The sequence below is a fragment of the Rhincodon typus genome, chromosome 9, assembly GCF_021869965.1.
Source record: "Rhincodon typus isolate 14 chromosome 9, sRhiTyp1.1, whole genome shotgun sequence".
Classification (NCBI taxonomy): Eukaryota; Metazoa; Chordata; class Chondrichthyes; order Orectolobiformes; family Rhincodontidae; genus Rhincodon; species Rhincodon typus.
This window is the reverse complement of record NC_063340.1, coordinates 784568-802368: the sequence shown is the minus strand read 5'-3', so window position 1 is coordinate 802368 and position 17801 is coordinate 784568. Positions and strand designations below refer to the sequence as shown.

The window sequence follows — 17801 nt, the reverse complement described above, 5'->3', positions numbered from 1 at the left end:
ATGGTAAAGTCTGATGCAAGTTCAGGAATTAGAAACTAGAACTCAGAATGTATCATTTGTCAATATACAGCTTCTCAGACGTGATCGTATCTCCACAACTTGAACAAAAACATCTGGCTTTCAGAAGAAACAAACCTTAAATGTTTGGGAGGTGAAAAATCTACCAAAATAAAATATTTTTTAAAAAGTGACAGCAATAAAAATTCCAAGAAGAAAAGGGCAATCTCAGTGCTTGGGATTTGGTTCTTACTTAAAAGCGTAGGGAAGGACATCACAGAAAAGGACAAAGGAGGACGAGCAGTATGAGGAGGAAAAGTATTTTAAACTCATACCCACAGCACTCGTGGTAAGAAATTCCCTAAGTTGGGGATTATTGTGATAAGTACACAACATTCTTGACACTTGACTTACCAGAAAGTTTTAAGCAAAGACTAGGCTTCTTTTGATTGACTCTGCACCATATTGGAACAACAGTTAGTAAATTCTGAGATAACAAGGTGGAGAGCTGGATGAACACAGCAGGCTGTTCATTTCCTTCCAAAAGTCACGACTTTTCCAACACTTTTGAGGCATGCTGAGGTTGGGAAAGGCACTTGCAAAATGTGCATTCATTGCTTTTTTCTGCAGTATTCCGCTCTGCTGTATTCAGATTTAAAGATGGAAGGGACAGCTGAGAAAAGCAGGCCAGGCAAGAATTGAGAAATGTACAGTGAAAGCATGAATCCAGGAGTGAGAAAGCAGAGTGATTTCACTGGGAACTGCAGGGGAAATGTAGGATATGTAGGAAAGCTGGATGAAGGAGCTGAAGAATGAAGGAATAAATTTACAGTGCTCCGTACAAAATGCCCAATTTCAGCAAATTCTGGGCCATTCATAAATGAGTATTTGCTAGAATTTGATTAGACAGAAAACTGAAAAACTCTTCCAAAAAGACTGCTGTCAGTTCAGTGCAACAGATATTCTGGAATGAGTATCTCTTACAACACACAATTGGTTGGTATAAAAGCCAACCCCTTATGTACAAAACAGTCTGAACAGAATGTTAACTAACAGTTGCTGAAAGAGAACTACTAATGAGACACTGACCCTAACCCTACTGGCAATTTGAGAGGTGGACAATTCCTTGTTTGGTCTTCGTAGCTGTGCCCCACTGATAGCCAGAAAATACTTTTTACTTGAGCATTCCTGACAAAGCTCTATGCACTTAGAGTGTGTACTTGGGACTCCGGCATACACTTCTTGGAATCTGCCCTCAAGCAATTAACACAGAAGTTAAATGGATAGAGATAGTAGGAACTGCAGATGCTGGAGAATCTGAGATAACAAAGTGTAGAGCTGGATGAACACAGCAGGCCAAGCAGCATCAGAGGAGCAGGAAGGCTGACATTTCGGGCCTAGATCCTTCTTCAGAAAATTATCAAAATAATGGGATTTTATATAACCACCCGAGTATGCAGGCAGCATGTGGATTAATGTTTCAAGTCAAGCTGCCTGTAGTAACCAGCATGATCAGGAGCCTTAGAACTGGTGGTTAACAAAATACTTTGCTCGATTGGAAATGCTGTGTGAGCAGTTATAAGAATTGGTAAGAGCTTTCAAGTGCACATTGTTATTGACATTAAAAGAATCAGAAAAAGATCTCTGAAAGCCACAAACACTTCCTTTGTGACTCCACCTTAAAATTTAACTCGTTCCAGGAAAAGTAATAAATGCAGTTGCATGTGGAAAATTCCAGTCATGAAATATTAGCAGAGACATTTTGTATTTTACTTCCATGCATGTACAAAGTGATTGCATCATGCTTTAATTATTCCCCAAATTCCTGAGTGCCCACTCTCTTTCCTGCCCATTTTAGCTGAGATTGTGAAATGATATTTCCTGTCACAATCACTATGCCCCACTTTTAAAGCTGTCCTCACATACCCATCTCCCACCTCCACAAAAAGACCCTTAATCATTATTCCCAAAGCTGCTCTGATTTCCAAAGGCCTTGAACAAACTTGTCCCTATTCATATTGGCGTGTAGAAGTATATTACTGAAACAAATAACATTCAGAAGGAGATACTGACAGGATGTTTCCTTTCTTGGCAGAATCTAGAGACAGGAGGCATAGTTTAAAAACCAAGGGTTTTCCGTTTAAGACAGAGATGGGAAGGTGTTTTCTTAAAGGCTATTCAGCTGTGCAATGATCTTCCATAGAGAAGCAGCACAAATGAAGCCAGAGTTAAAACTCCCCTACGAAACAATGACCATAACATGGTAGAATTTAGCATTCAGTTTGAGAGGGAGGAAACAACTGTACTAAGCATAAATGAGGGTAATCACAAAGGAATAAGGGCAAAGCTGCCTGGAGTGGACTGGTAAGGGAGGTTAGCAGCAAAGATAGTTGAGGAACAACGGGGGATGTATAAGAAAATAGTTCAAGGTTCACAACAAATATGTCCCAGTAGGGAAGAAGGATTCTAGGAAAGGGATAAGCCAATCATGGTTATCCAGCGAAGTTAAGGATAGCATCAAATTGAAAGAAAAAACATACACTGTGGCAAAGTTTAATGATAAGCCAGGCATTTTAAAACCAACAAAAGGCAACCAAAAAAATGAACAGGAAATGAAAGTATACATTGAGGGCAAAACTGCAAGCAATATTAAGACAGACAGCAAGGGCCTTTTTCAATATATAAAAAGGAAGAGAGAAGCCAAAGTGAACTTAGGCCCCTTGGAGAATGAGGAAATAACGGGGAACTAGGAAATGGCAGAAGACTTCAATAAAAACTTTGAATCAGTCTACATGATACAATACATCAACACCATTCCAAAGTTACCAAGTAATCAAGGAGCAAAAAGTGGACAGGAAATAAATTTAATAACTACCACCGAAGAAAATGTAGTAGGCAAACTGATGGGGCTATAGACAAATAAGTTACCTGGACCCAAAGGGGTGAATCCAAGGATATTGAAGGAAGTACAGTAAATTCTCTGTATCTGTGAAATCATAAATTGTGAATTCACCTATCTGCACCAAAAAATAGCAAAAATCATGTATCTGCAATTTTAACCTATTTTTAACAAGTTTCACTTTCACGAATTTCATCATTCGCGAGAGTTCTTATGAACGGAACCCTTGCAGATATGGAGGAATGACTGCAGCTAAAAAGACAGAGATGCACTATTTGTGATCTTCTGAGAATCCTTGATTCTGGCAAAGTCCCAGAGGACCGAAAAACTGCCAATGTAACACCTTTATTTAAAAAGGGAAGCAGACAAAAAAAACATGTAACTACAGGCCAGTTAGTTTAACATCCATTATTTGGAAAGTGTTAGAGTTTATTATAAAGGATGTAATACCCAAGTATTTACAAATATATAAGATGATCAAACAGAGTCAGCATGGCTTTCTTTGAGCAAATAACAATTAGAATAGGGTTGGCCAACTAATAAAACAGAGTTGGGTAAGGGGGGCATTTTCAGTCAATTTTCAGCTGGAAAAGCACAGCAGGTCAGCCAGCATCCAAGGAGCAGGGAAGTCAATGCTTTGGGCCAAAACCCTTCGTCAGGATGAAGTGGGGGGAGGGAAGCCCAGAAATAAATTTGGGGCGTCTGCAGGGAGGGTAGGTGGAATGGAGATAGGTGGATGCAGGCAGGGGGTTATTGTGGTAGGTCAGTGGGAAAGGTGGAGCAGATAGGTGTGTCTGAAGAAATGGACAGGTAGGGGCTGGAGAGATTTTGAAGCTGGTGAAGTCAATATTCAGGCCATTGGACTGTAAACACTCAAGGTGAAATTTCAAGTGTTATTCTTCCCGTTTACATTTGGTGTGGGGCAGGTGTAGCACCTCCTGTGGTTGCAGGGAAAGGTACCAGGTGTGGTGGGGTGTTTGGAACTGATGGAGGAGTCGTGGAGTGAACAGTCCCTGTGGAAAGCGGACAGGGACTGGTGGTTGGGTCTGATTGTAGGTGCCGGAAATGTCGGAGGATGGTGGGGTGGTATGTGAAGACTAAGGGGGCTCTATCCTTATTGTTGTTGGGGGAAGAGAGGGTTTCAGGACAGAAGCGCAGAAAATGGGGGAGATGCAGTTGAGGGCATCCTTAATAATGGGGAGTGGGCGAGAGGAACTATGGTCCCTAAAGTAGGAGGATAAGTGGGAAGTCCAAGAGTAGAACGCCTCATCCTGGGAGCAGATATGGTGGAGGCAGAGGAATTGAGAGTACGGGATAGCATTTTTACAGGAGGGTGGGTGAGAGGACGTGTAGTCCAGGTAATTGTAGGAGTCAGTAGGTTTTCAGGAATGGCAACCTGTAAATGTGGTGTGCCACTGGGATCAGTGCTGGAGCCATAATTATATAGAATACAGGAATGCCTTGGATGAAGAAAAAGAATGTACAATAGTCAAGTTTGCAGATGACACAAAAATAGTTGGGAAGACAAATGGTGAGGATGACAGAGAGTTTACAGAGGGTTAAGCAAGTGGGCAACAACTTGACAGATAAAGTCAGAGTCATACAGCACAGAAACAAGCCCTTCAGCCCAATTCGTCCATGCTGACCAGGTTTGCTAAAATGAACTAGTCCCACCTTCCTACATTAGGCCCATATACCTCTAATTTCTTTCTATCCATGTTCCTGTCCAAATGTCTTTTAAATGTTGTAATTGTACATGCTTCTACCACTTCCTCTGGCAGTTTATTTGGTACACGCGCCACCCTCAGTGTGAAAACGTTGCCCCTCAGGTCTCTGTTAAATCTTTCCCTCTCACCTTAAAACTATGCCCTCTAGTTTTGGACCCGCCCCCCCCCCCCCCCCCCACCCCGCAACCTTGGGAAAAGGACTTTGGCTATTCATCTTATCTGTGCCCCTCATGATTTTATAAACATCTAAAAGGTCATCACTCAGCCTCCTATGACTCCAGTCTTGTTACATCCTCGTAAATCTGTTTTGCGCCCTGTCCAATTTAATAACATGGAACATAATTTGGGAAACATGAGCATATGCACTTTGATAGGAAGAATGGAGAAACCGAATATTACTTAAACGGTGAAAGGCTGCAGAAAAAATATTGAACAATACAACACAGGAACAGACCCTTCAGCCCACCACGTCTGCACTGACATGGCTGCAGAACAGTGTGATTCAGGAGCCCTCTTGCATGAATTACAAAATGCTAGCATCCATGTTCAACAGGTAATAGGGAAGGCAAATGGAATGTCAGCCTTTATTTCAAAGGGAATGTGGTATAAATGGCTGGGCACAGTTACTGCGTGTCCTTGAGAAGTATGTACCTGTCAGGCAGGGAGGAAGTGGTCGAGCGAGGGAACCGTGGTTTACTAAAGAAGTTGAATCTCTTGTCAAGAGGAAGAAGGAGGCTTATGTAGAAATGAGGCGTGAAGGCTCAGTTAGGGCGCTTGAGAGTTACAAGTTAGCCAGGAAGGACCTAAAGAGAGAGCTGAGAAGAGCCAGGAGGGGACATGAGAAGTCTTTAGCAGGTAGGATCAAGGAAAACCCTAAAGCTTTCTATAAGTATGTCAGGAATAAAAGAATGACTAGAGCAAGATTGGGGCCGGTCAAGGACAGTAGTGGGAAGTTGTGCGTGGAGTCCGAAGAGATAGGAGAGGCGCTAAATGAATATTTTTTGTCAGTATTCACACAGGAAAAAGACAATGTAGTCGAGGAGAATACTGAGATACAGTCTATTAGACTAGACGGGATTGAGGTTCATGAGGAGGAGGTGTTAGCAATTCTGGAAGGTGTGAAAATAGATAAGTCCCCTGGGCCGGATGGGATTTATCCTAGAATTCTCTGGGAAGCTAGACAGGAGATTGCAGAGCCTTTGGCTTTGATCTTTATGTCGTCATTGTCTTCAGGAATAGTGCCAGAAGACTGGAGACTAGCAAATGTTGTCCCCTTGTTCAAGAAGGGGAGTAGAGACAACCCTGGTAATTATAGACCAGTGAGCCTTACTTCGGTTGTGAGTAAAGTGTTGGAAAGGATTATAAGAGATAGGATTTATAATCATCTAGAAAGGAATAATTTGATTAGGGATAGTCAACACGGTTTTGTGAAGGGTAGGTCGTGCCTCACAAACCTTATTGAGTTCTTTGAGAAGGTGACGAAACAGGTGGATGAGGGTAAAGCGGTTGATGTGGTGTATATGGATTTCAGTAAAGCGTTTGATAAGGTTCCCCGTGGTAGGCTATTGCAGAAAATACGGAGGCATGGGATTGAGGGTGATTTAGCGGTTTGGATCAGAAATTGGCTAGCTGTAAGAAGACAGAGGGTGGTGGTTGATGGGAAATGTTCATCCTGGAGTTCAGTTACTAGTGGTGTACCTCAAGGATCTGTTTTGGGGCCACTGCTGTTTGTCATTTTTATAAATGACCTGGATGAGGGCGTAGAAGGATGGCTTAGTAAATTTGCGGATGACACCAAAGTCGGTGGAGTTGTGGATAGTGCGGAAGGATGTTGCAGGTTACAGAGGGACATAGATAAGCTGCAGAGCTGGGCTGAGAGGTGGCAAATGGAGTTTAATGCGGAAAAGTGTGAGGTGATTCACTTTGGAAGGAGTAACAGGAATACAGAGTACTGGGCTAATGGTAGTGTGGATGAGCAGAAAGATCTCGGTGTCCATGTGCATAGATCACTGAAAGTTGCCACCCAGGTTGATAGCGTTGTTAAGAAGGCGTACGGTATGTTAGGTTTTATTGGTAGAGGGATTGAGTTTCGGAGCCATGAGGTCATGTTGCAGCTGTACAATACTCTGGTGCGGCCGCACTTGGAGTATTGCGTACAGTTCTGGTCACCGCATTATAGGAAGGATGTGGAAGCATTGGAAAGGGTGCAGAGGAGATTTACCAGGATGTTGCCTGGTATGGAGGGAAGGTCTTATGAGGAAAGGCTGAGGGACTTGAGGCTGTTTTCGTTAGAGAGAAGAAGGTTAAGAGGTGACTTAATAGAGACATACAAGATGATCAGAGGATTAGATAGGGTGGACAGTGGGAGCCTTTTTCCTCGGATGGTGATGGCTAGCACGAGGGGACATAGCTTTAAATTGAGGGGTGATAGATATAGGACAGATGTCAGAGGTAGGTTCCTTACTCAGCAAGTAGTAAGGGCGTGGAATGCCCTGCCTGCAAAAATAGTAGACTCGCCCACTTTAAGGGCATTTAAATGGTCATTGGATAAACATATGGATGATAATGGAATAGTTTAGGTTAGATGGGCTTCAGATTGGTTTCACAGGTCGGCGCAACAGAGGGCCGAAGGGCCTGTACTGCGCTGTAATGTTCTATGTTCTAAAAGCAGGGACATTTTGCTAAATATTTTACAAGGCAATCAGACCACAGCTGGACCACTGTGAACATTTGGGTCCAATTATCTATGGAAATATGTGCTTGTTTTGGAGGCAGTCCAGAGAAGATTCACTCAGCTGAGGGAACTACCTTATGAGATGAGATTGAGGAATTAGAATTTAGAAGATTGAGAGGCAACCTGATTTAAACATACAAGATACTTGGGGAACTTGACAGATGTTCTGTGTGTGAGTAGATGTAGAGAGGCTGTTTCCCCTTGTGGGAGAGTCTAAGTCCAGAGGGCATAATCTCAGAATAAAGGGTTGCATATTCAAGACCGGAATGAGGTAAAATTTCTTCTCTCAAAGGATTGTGAATCTGTGGAATTCTTTACCACAGGGGGCAGTTGAAGTTGGATTGTTAAATATATTCAAAGTTCTTGCGAAGATTTGAAGCTTGGGTTGTGGAGGAGGTTGTTGGCTTACTCGCCGAGCTGGCTGGTTATCGTACAAATGTTTCATCACCATGCTAGGTGACATCATCAGTGCGGCCTCCAATGAAGCGATGTTGTTCTACTTCGCTTGGTATTTATACGATCTGATCTGTTAAATTGGGTTGTGTCATTTTCAGTTCTGTTCTAGACGAGTTTGTACATGGGGTCTAATGCCACACGTTTGTTGATTGCATTTCGGGTTGAAAACCAGGCCTCTAGGAATTCCCAAGCGTGTATGCGGTTGGCTTGAGCTAGGATGGTCACGTTGTCCCAATTAAATCGATGGCCTTCATTGTCCAAGTGCACCGAGATGAGGGAATGTTCATCATGTCATTTTGCTGTTAGCTGGTGTTTGTGTATCCTGATGGCTAGTTTTCTTCCAGTCTGGCCGATGTAATGTTTGTTGCAGTCATTGCAAGGTACTACATGTCATGGGTATGGGGTCTTTGGTCCTTGTGAGTGTTTGTTGTAGTATGGCTGCAGGTTGTGATCGACAGATTTTTAATCAAGGGTTTTGGGAAAAAGGCAGGAAGGTGGAGTTGAGAATTATCAGATCAGCCAAGATCTCACTGAATGATGGAACAGACTTGATGGACTGAATGGCCTAATCCTGCTCTTGTTCCTTATGATCCAATGTAGGTACTTTGCTAATTTCTGCCTCTCCAACACCATGAGAACAGCCTTAACCAATGTCACACATTATTTCCACTGGTCGTCTCCCTGTAGCATTTGACATGGTTGATCAATGAATCTCCTGTCATTCAGGTCCATAGTGCTGCCCTTTCTTTGTTACAACACTCTACCCTAAACAGTTTTGGCCCAGTAATTTCTCTATCCACATGCTCACACTGGGAGATTCCCCAAGGATCCATCATGAGTCCACTCCCTTTACCTATAAACTGTTCACTGGAGACATCAACAAAAGCCACAAGGTCTGTTTCTGCATGTCGACCACCTTGAAACACTCCTCCCTCTTCACCCCTAACATAAACAGACTGATTGCAACTTTTCAAAGCTGGAACGTTGCACAATTTCTTCTGGATAAATTCTGTGAAGACCAAAAATCAATATTTCAGTCCTTGTTGCACGTTGTGTACCCTTGTCACTACCTCCATTCCACCCTGTTCTCTCCCTGGCCACTGACTCAGACTGAAACAGGTTGCTTGCAATTGCAGCAGCCAGATCAACTTCAAGCTCAGGCCACTTGTCTTAATCTCTCTTCCTTTGGTTCTATGAAGTATCTTGGGGACATTTTGACATTCTAAGGGAGATATAAAAGTTGTTGCCCTCCAGTGTATGTTAGGGCATTTCAACCATTTCCTGCAACATGGCTGTTGGGAGATCGTAACTGAGCTTGCCAATTACCATTTGAATATAAAATCTCAGCCTGTGACATTATGTATGGAAGGCAGGTGGAACCAGTCACATGTTTAAAACAAAACATCTTTCTCATCATGTCTTGAATGTCACAGAAATCATAGAACGGTTACAGTACAGAGGGAAACATACTTGTGAGGAATTTGTGCCTGCTACCTTCAAAAACAATTTAGCTAGTTCACTACCAAATAGAGATTCAAGTGTGGAGTTACAGGAAAGCTCTGACTATCTCCACAGCCTTTATGTGGTAGTGGGATGAGAGTATTGGTATTGCTTCGAGCCCAATCTGCCAGTACAAAATCTTTGGTTGAAATACTGATTTATTATCCAATGCAGGATGCCATTTTGGAAAAGCTGTCGAAACCAGCACAGGGGAGGACTGTACTGAGGCTCACGAAGAGGATGGAGACTGGTTAAATTGCCTAACAGCATTCATTGACAGAGACTAGCTGACTGGAAGTAAATATGGTGTCAACACTCATTTCAAGCACCATTTAAGGGATACTCACCACCAATGTCCCTTTTTTTGGCTTTGTAAAGCTTATTCGTTTGTGTGTGGGACTATATTAAACCCTTTACATGGGCCCACATACAAAATAACTTGTAGCGACTGAACTGTGTTCAGTCGGCATGGGAACTTGTAGATGATGGGCAGCAGCACAGCTCAAATGGAATACTGCTTGTTACTTAAAGGAATATTCATTATTTTGTGTTCATTGCCACTGGAGGTAGAAAGAAGATTTTTGGGCTCTCGGGAAATTGAGGGATTTGGGAAGTGGGCAGCAAAGTGGAGATGAAGCCCAAACTCAGACATCATTGTATTGAATGGGGGAGGCATCTCAACAGGCTGAATGGTCTACTCCTGCTCTTTTCTCTTGAGCTTGTAGACAAAATAGATAAACTGCCCTCATCAAAAGAAGTGTTAAGACTTTGAGAACATTAACTTGACTTAAGGCAAAAGAAGCAATGGAGACATGAGGCAAAACTTTTTAATGTAGCAAGTAATTAGGTTTTGGAATGCACCGCCTGAGGATGTGGTTAAGGCAGGTTCAATCATGGCTTTTGAAAGAGAATTGAAATAAACCCCTGTAGAGAACAAAAAAAGTTAGAGCTACAGAATAAAGGCAGTACAGCAGGGAGATAAACTGTTCTTAGAGACAGCTAGTATAGAGTCAACAAGTGAATGGCCTCCTTCTACACTGTAAGCTTTCTTTGATTATGGGACACATTTTCAAATCTTGAGCAACTTAATCTCCAGAGAGAGAGACAGACAGAGAGAGAGAGAGAGACAGACAGAGAGAGAGAGAGAGACAGACAGAGAGAGAGAGAGAGACAGACAGAGAGAGAGAGAGAGACAGACAGAGAGAGAGAGAGACAGACAGAGAGAGAGAGAGACAGACAGAGAGAGAGCACTCTACAGGGGTTATCGGGAGGGAGGGAGGGAGTTATTTATCATGGGAGTCTTCCTCAGAGATCCTTGATCTGCAGGAGGAATGAGAGGATGACACAAGGCCAGGTAGAGTAGCACCAGCCTTCTTTTATTCTTTTCTGGATGTCAGCATTCTAGTTAGGCCTTTCCGTAATTGTCCTTGGGGAAAGTGATAGTGGTAAGTTTTCTTCTTCAATCAGTGAACTCCATTTGTTGGAGGTACACTTATAGTGGCTGTTGGAGGGACAGGAGGTTGAAATGAGGGTACAAGATATTGCTCGTCTTCTGTACTTTTTCCAAATAAATCTCTGGTGTCCTGTCTACTGAGAACCCAAGCCCCTTCTCCTTCAGTCTCTGAACCGTTCTGTAATATCTTGATGCATGTGCAACCTTCTGTGCGAGTGGGTGCGAGAGGTCAACAGACGCTTAACATCATAAGGAAAAGGAACAAGAGAAATCTGTCTGGTCCCTTGAGCCTGCTCCGTCATTGAGTGTGACCATGGCTGATCCAACACTTGTCACCTCCAATTCCTGTACTTTCCCTATAACCCTCAATTCCCCACACTGATCCCCTACTTGATAGCCAAAGCTGCAGGTTTTTGTTTAGTGCCTTCAGGCAATTTGAAATGGTGGTAATCAGCAATTGGGCCAAGAGAAAGCGCTAAATCTGGATTAGGTCTGCTTTTGCACAGCAGTCATTTAGCTTCTGTTTCCATCCTTTCACTAAGCAACTCACTGTAATTTTAAGACCTTCATTTCTTTTGTTACTCAGAAATCAGAGTTTTCACATCCTGTCTAAATGTCTAGGTTATTCAAATGACCAAAAGATTTTTTTGCACAGGTCAACATAATTCAAACAAGATTAAATTTCCTGATTAAAGTTTTCAAATGAGATGGCATTTCCTCATCTACAGGGATGATCACCTCCACAACAGCCTTCTTTCACATCATCTCACCTTATCTACAGATTGTATCATTCCTTTTCTCCCTCACGGCTCTGACAAGATGGCAAAGTATCACAATGAACAAGGTATTGTCACTCCATGTGGCTAGCTGGATGAGCTATTGGGTTTTGTACTGTCCATCTTTCTTGTATGTTCATAAATCACAATGTATTTTTAAAGGAAAGACAGTACTTCAGTTCCGAAGACAAGTCACTGCACTTGAAACATTAACTTTTCTCTACAGAAGGCGCCAGCCCCAGAGTTTTATTTCCCCCCAGCACTTTCTGTTTTGGTTTATATTTCCAGCATCCGCAGTTCTTGGTTTTAGACCTGAAATCAGTGGATTGCCTTATAAGGAAATATTAGGCAGTCTAGGGCTGTATCCTCTGTAGCTCAGAAGAGTCAGAAATGACTTAATTGAAACATAAAAGATCCTAGGAGGACTTGACAGTGTTGATGTGGAAAGGATGTTTACTCTTGTAGGAGAATCTAGAACTATGGGTCACTGTTTAAAACTAAGGGGTCGCTCATTTAAGACAGATGAGAACACTTCCTTTTCTCTCTCAGAGGGGTGAGTGTCTTTGGAATTCCCTTCCTCAGCAGCAGTGGATGCAGAATCTTTAAATATTTTTGAGAGAGAGGTAGATAGATCTTCGATGACCAAGTGGATGTAAGATTGAGGATATGCAGGAATGTAGAGTTGAGGTTAAAATCAAATCAGACCAGATCATATTGAATGGCAGAACAAGCCTGAAGGGCTGAATGACCTCCTCTTCCTCCTTGTTCATATGTTCATAAGTAACGGAAAATACCACGGGAGTCATTCTTACAGCAGAACCTGGCCTTGTTGTATGATATGCCTACTTTGTCTGTATCTGTATTGTATAATAATTAAGTAAACTGGAACACTATTACATGAGTGGATGTTTAAAATAGCAAAAAGTAAACATGGAAACTCTAGTCTGGAGCTGTTTAATCACTGTCCTGTCCAAACTTGCAGCACGGATGCTCTGTCTGTGTTACAGATATTACAACAACAAACAAGGATCATTTTACATTTCAAAAATTCCTTGACACTGGAAAGTAACAGACACAATATAAATATACTTTTTTAAAATTATTAATGCACCAGAGTTGTGTGCCAGGAGGTATACATTTAATGTTCTCACAAAAGCTGAGCCTGGCTTCACTTGCATTTTCTGCTCATTGCTGACAGTTCCTACACTGTCTCACACAAAAACAGAGCAACCTTGAATAAATCCAACCCCAACAAATTCAATCCCCTTCAGAAAAGATGGAAAGAGAAAGGGAAGGAAAGAAACAATGATTCACACTCCTTAAAAGACTGAGGTGTTGGAATCGTTCATTTGTCCTCAGTCATTCTTCAGTCAGGAGCATAAGCTGATATCAATCACACAAGAATCACCTTTAATCATTCCAGAGGTCAAACTAACCTTTGCAGTTCCTGACACAGACTATATTATTGTACTTCTACTCTGACAGGAACAAACGACATTAGCTAAGCTGGTCTCCATGATTCCCAAAAGGTGCATTTCTACAGAAAGGGATTCCATTCGTGGTGAACTGAACCTAAATGGGGAAATCATATATTGGTTACAGCACAGGATGTGGCTATTCAACAAACTGTGCTTGTGCCAAATATGGAAAATACAAGCATATCTATCATTCCCAATAAAATTAGGTCTAAGTTGAGTACTATTAATTATCCCAAAACATGACGTACAACTCAAATTGACACCAACACACAATGAATACAAACAAATCATTTTTTAAAAAAAAAATCACCGACTAAAGATTTGAAACTGCAACACACATAGATAACACCTGCAAGTTTTCTGCTGTGCCACTCACTATCCTGACTTGGAAATATATTGCCATTCATTCAGTGTGGTTGTGTCAAAATCCTGGAATGCCCTCCCCAACAGCCCTGTACATCTACCCAAACAAAGAACTGGAGCAGTTCAGCACAATCTCAAAAGCAATTCCAGACAGGGAATACTGATTCAGCCAATGATGCACACATCCTATTCATTATTTTTTTAAAAAATCCTTTAACTTCAAAAGTCATCTAGTAGTGCAAGGAAACAAAATCAAAGACGGAGGCTAAGGGGTGACCTTTTCGAGGTTTATAAAATCATGAGGGGCATGGATAAAATGAATTAACAAGGTCTTTTTCCCAAGGTAGGGGAGTCCAAAACTAGAGGGCATAGGGTTAAGGTGAGCAGGGAAAGATTTAAAAGGGACCTAAGGGGCAACTTTTTCACGCAGAGGGTGGTGTGTGTATGGAACGAGCTGCCAGAGGAAGTGGAGGAGGCTGATACAGTCACAACATTTAAAAGGCATCTGGATGGGTATACGATTAGGAAAGGTTTAGAGGAATAGGGCCAAACGCTGGCAAATGGGACTAGATTAATTTAGGCTATCTGATCAGCATGGGCAAGTTGGACCAGAGTCTGTTTCTGTGCTGTACATCTCTATGACTCTAAAAACATATGATCAGAAATTAGGAGATATCAGACAGAGCAAAAGAGGTAAATCTTCAAGGAGGAAAGGAGGGAGAGAGACAGGAGGTTCAGGAAGGGAACTCCCGAGCCTGGACTTGATTGCCTGGCTGCTGTCAATGAGGCAAAGGGACAGAGGCGCACAGAGGCTCCAGTCAGACCAAGACGACAACAGAAATCCAGTTTTGCTTTTCATTATTCATTCATTTTGAGGCTATGGACATCACTGGCCTGCAAAAAGCCTTTGGTTGAGTGCAAAAATCAAGGTTGATGTTCTAGCTGCAGTATGTGCTGTCTTTTGAGAAGACATTAAACAGAGATCCAGACTGCGCGTTCAAATCCCAATGGCCACTTTTTCAACTATGAGTGAAGAATTAATTCCAATTTCCAAGCCAATGCTGAATCCTCAATTAACATGGAGTCATAGAATTTTATAGTATGAAAAAGGCCTTTTGGCCCATTGTGTTGACACTGGTCATCAAGCATCAACGTATTCTAATCCCATTTTCCAGCACTTGGCCCATCACTGCAACAGATGAAAACTGAAAGAACTGTGGATGCTGTAAATCAGGAACAAAAACAAAGTTGCTGGAAAAGCTCTGAGGAAGGGTCACCGGACCTGAAACGTTAACTCTGTTTTTTCTTTCACAGATGGTGCCAGACCTGCTGAGCTTTTCCAGCAACTTTGTTTTTGCCACAGATGATCTGGTCATTATTATTTTGCAGTTTGTGGATGGCTGCTCTGTACAAATTGCCTGCCGTGTTTTCTGCATTAAAACAGTGACTACACTTCAAAAGCACTTAATTGACGACAAAGTGCTTTGGGATAACCTGAGGCTGTGAAAGGCACTATGGCAAGTCTTTCATTCCCCCTTTCTGAACCACTGCAATGTTCTTGGAACGTTATTCAGCTGAGTGCTTGTAAGGCTGGTTAACAGTTAGTATGGGTCTGGAAATTGTACACAGGCCCAGAGGAGGTTATTAGTGAACCATTTGGGTGCTTATATCAATCCAATAGGTCTACTGATACTTATAAGATACCAGTTTCTTTTCCCCACATCTTCTTCCAAATCAAATTCATATTCCTAAAACTATTTGAGTGAGATTTGGATTTGCCACTCAGCCTCTGAACAACTGGCCCAATAACACATGAAAAATAAGATCATGCTCATATGCTTCAATCTGATAAACAGAACTTGGTTCTTAAAAAAAGACTTTTGTCATCCACAGTAACTGCAACGTCATTACGGCATTTATTTTTGATACTTTTTAACAAAACACTAATCCTAATGGCAAACTAGTCCAACTGCAGTTTGAAAATATCAGCCACAACAAGAATTCAAAAATATCCTCGAATTAACAGCAGATTAAAGTCCAAGTGAGACATTTATCACATTGAGAAATGTGATTGCAAGTGGTAAAATGGACTCTATAAAGGGCAATTATTTTATTAATTTAAAAATCTCATTATTTAATGGAGCATTCAGACAACTTACTATAATTCACAACTTCAGAATAAAGCTTGTTTCAACATTGTACACACTTTCATCAAGACTCCATTACACTTGAGGCTTTGTTATACTTTGCAATATCTCAATAGAAAAATCAAAACCCATGGGTTGGTACAGCTCTGCTAGTAATTAGAACCTTACTTAATCTAGGAGTGTTGAGAAAAATGGACCCGGCATTAAGCAAAGCATCAGAGCATTAAGATTTTTATAGGAACGGTACAGAGCTCAGACCCATTCCCCAGCTGCACAGAATGGAGATGTACATCAATCTCTTTGGGTGATAAACATACACAGAAAAAAACCTCTCACCATAAAACTATTTCTAGTCCTTTTTAAGGTATTAAACAGAATTAGAAGCAGCTGTTTGATTATTGTAGCTAACGTCACAAAAAAAGTAATGTCTATCATTTCAAAATTCTATCCCCGCTTTCTCACATGCATTACACAATTAACACAGGGGGTGTCATCCTCTCCTTTCAAACAAAAATATCTACATTTGACAATGACTTGTCAGATTTAGTACATTTATTTCTCCACAGAACAAGCACAATTTAAAGTTCTGAATCAGTGCTACTTGTAGCATCTTTAAAAATTGCTATTGTTTCATTTCAAATTTTAAGAGATGGAGATCTATCATTGGCCACAGATGTCTCCACACTCAAACCAAGCTCCACCATGTTGGCCCCATGTTTCTATACTGTGATTTTGCTGGAAATCATATCATCAAGATTGTGATTTATCTAATCCCTTCCACAATCTCACATTTCCCTGGCTCTCTGAGCACATCTGGCCTTTTGTACATTCCCACCCTCCCTTAGTGGCTTATCAAGCTTTCTACCTCAAGACCTGATGTCTGCTCCATTTCTCCATGTTCCTATCTTTTCCGCAATATAACCCAACGTACAGTGTTTATTATATTTACATTTTATAGAAATGAAAGACATGACGTAATTATGCAAGACAGTGGATGAAATAGAGTCTACAGATAAACATCAACATAATATTCAGATCTTCCATTCCAAGTTGCATATCCCAGTTCCCACGCTACAAGGAAATATGACGTGGCTTCAGTGTCTTGGCACCAGAATGCCAGAATATTTGAGATACGCTGTGCAGCTTCGAGCAGTGAATATCACTGACAGAAGTCCAGAAGGCAGGGTCAGCCTTGACACAAGTGACATGTCAGAGGAACAGAGCAAGAGGTTTGCTAGATTTACAAAATAGGAGAAACCGTTTGCACCAGGTTACAAAACAGTAATTTAGTTGAGTGCAAAAACAGAAATTGCTTTTGCAATTTGCTTTTCCTACAAATGCATAACTGAAGAAGGGTTACTGAACCCAAAACATTATTTCTGCTTTGTCTTCATAGATGCTCCCCAACCTGAGTTTTTTCAGTACTTTCTTTTTTCTTCCTGACTACCAGCATCTGCAGTTCTTGGGTTTTTATTGCTTTCCCTAGCTCTGGTTGAATGGAGAAAGCTATGTGGAATAAAATGGAGCACTATGAAAATGTGTCAGCAACACATATATAATTTTGTCTGTAGTTACCACAAATATATATTTCATTTAAAAAATTATACTGCAACAATCCCTAAACAAAATTAGTTGGGTAGTCCAGTAAAGGTTTCACAAGGAGAGACAATTCATTTGGGGCAAATTTGCTACCTAATAATTCTAGATCACTTGAAGCCTAGAACTTATTTACATACCTTCAAATTCTTACAAACTACAGGTTCACAGCAATTTGTCAATTATGTGGGGATAATTTTAAATTCCACAATTTCATCATTCATAAGCTGCAAACATTTATTGTACATTAGTTTATTTCACAGAGGGCTGAAACACAACAAAACATGCACAAAACATTAAATTCAAATGCATACATTACTCTTACAAATCCATTTATCAATGGTGCCTCATTCATTTGCAACAGAAAAACTGCAAGACTAATTCTGACTTCTCCAGAAGCACTTGGAAGATGAGAGGATTTCTACAGCATTCCCACACTAAAACTCTCACTGATCAGAATTAAACAGATAAAACGCAGGAGCATATACTCATCTTTCTACACTTCTAATTTTACCTTCTGATCCCAATAACTAACCCAACCTCTAAACAAACATCTTCAGAACAACTACCTTGATCACTGGGTCTCTACATTAACAGTGCTGGGTTTTTTTTCTTGCATTAAGTCTTTTAATTATTTCCTCAAAGTGCAAGCTCCCTCAAACTATGCACGGAAAT

At 41.2% G+C, this 17801-nt stretch overlaps 1 protein-coding gene across 6 annotated transcripts in view; it reads right to left on the bottom strand.

Annotated features, from left to right (window-relative positions):
- The window catches only part of LOC109910452 (N-acetyllactosaminide beta-1,3-N-acetylglucosaminyltransferase 2-like), a 35757-nt gene that overhangs the window by 14801 nt on the left and 3155 nt on the right, over positions 1-17801 (bottom strand). The window lies entirely within an intron of this gene.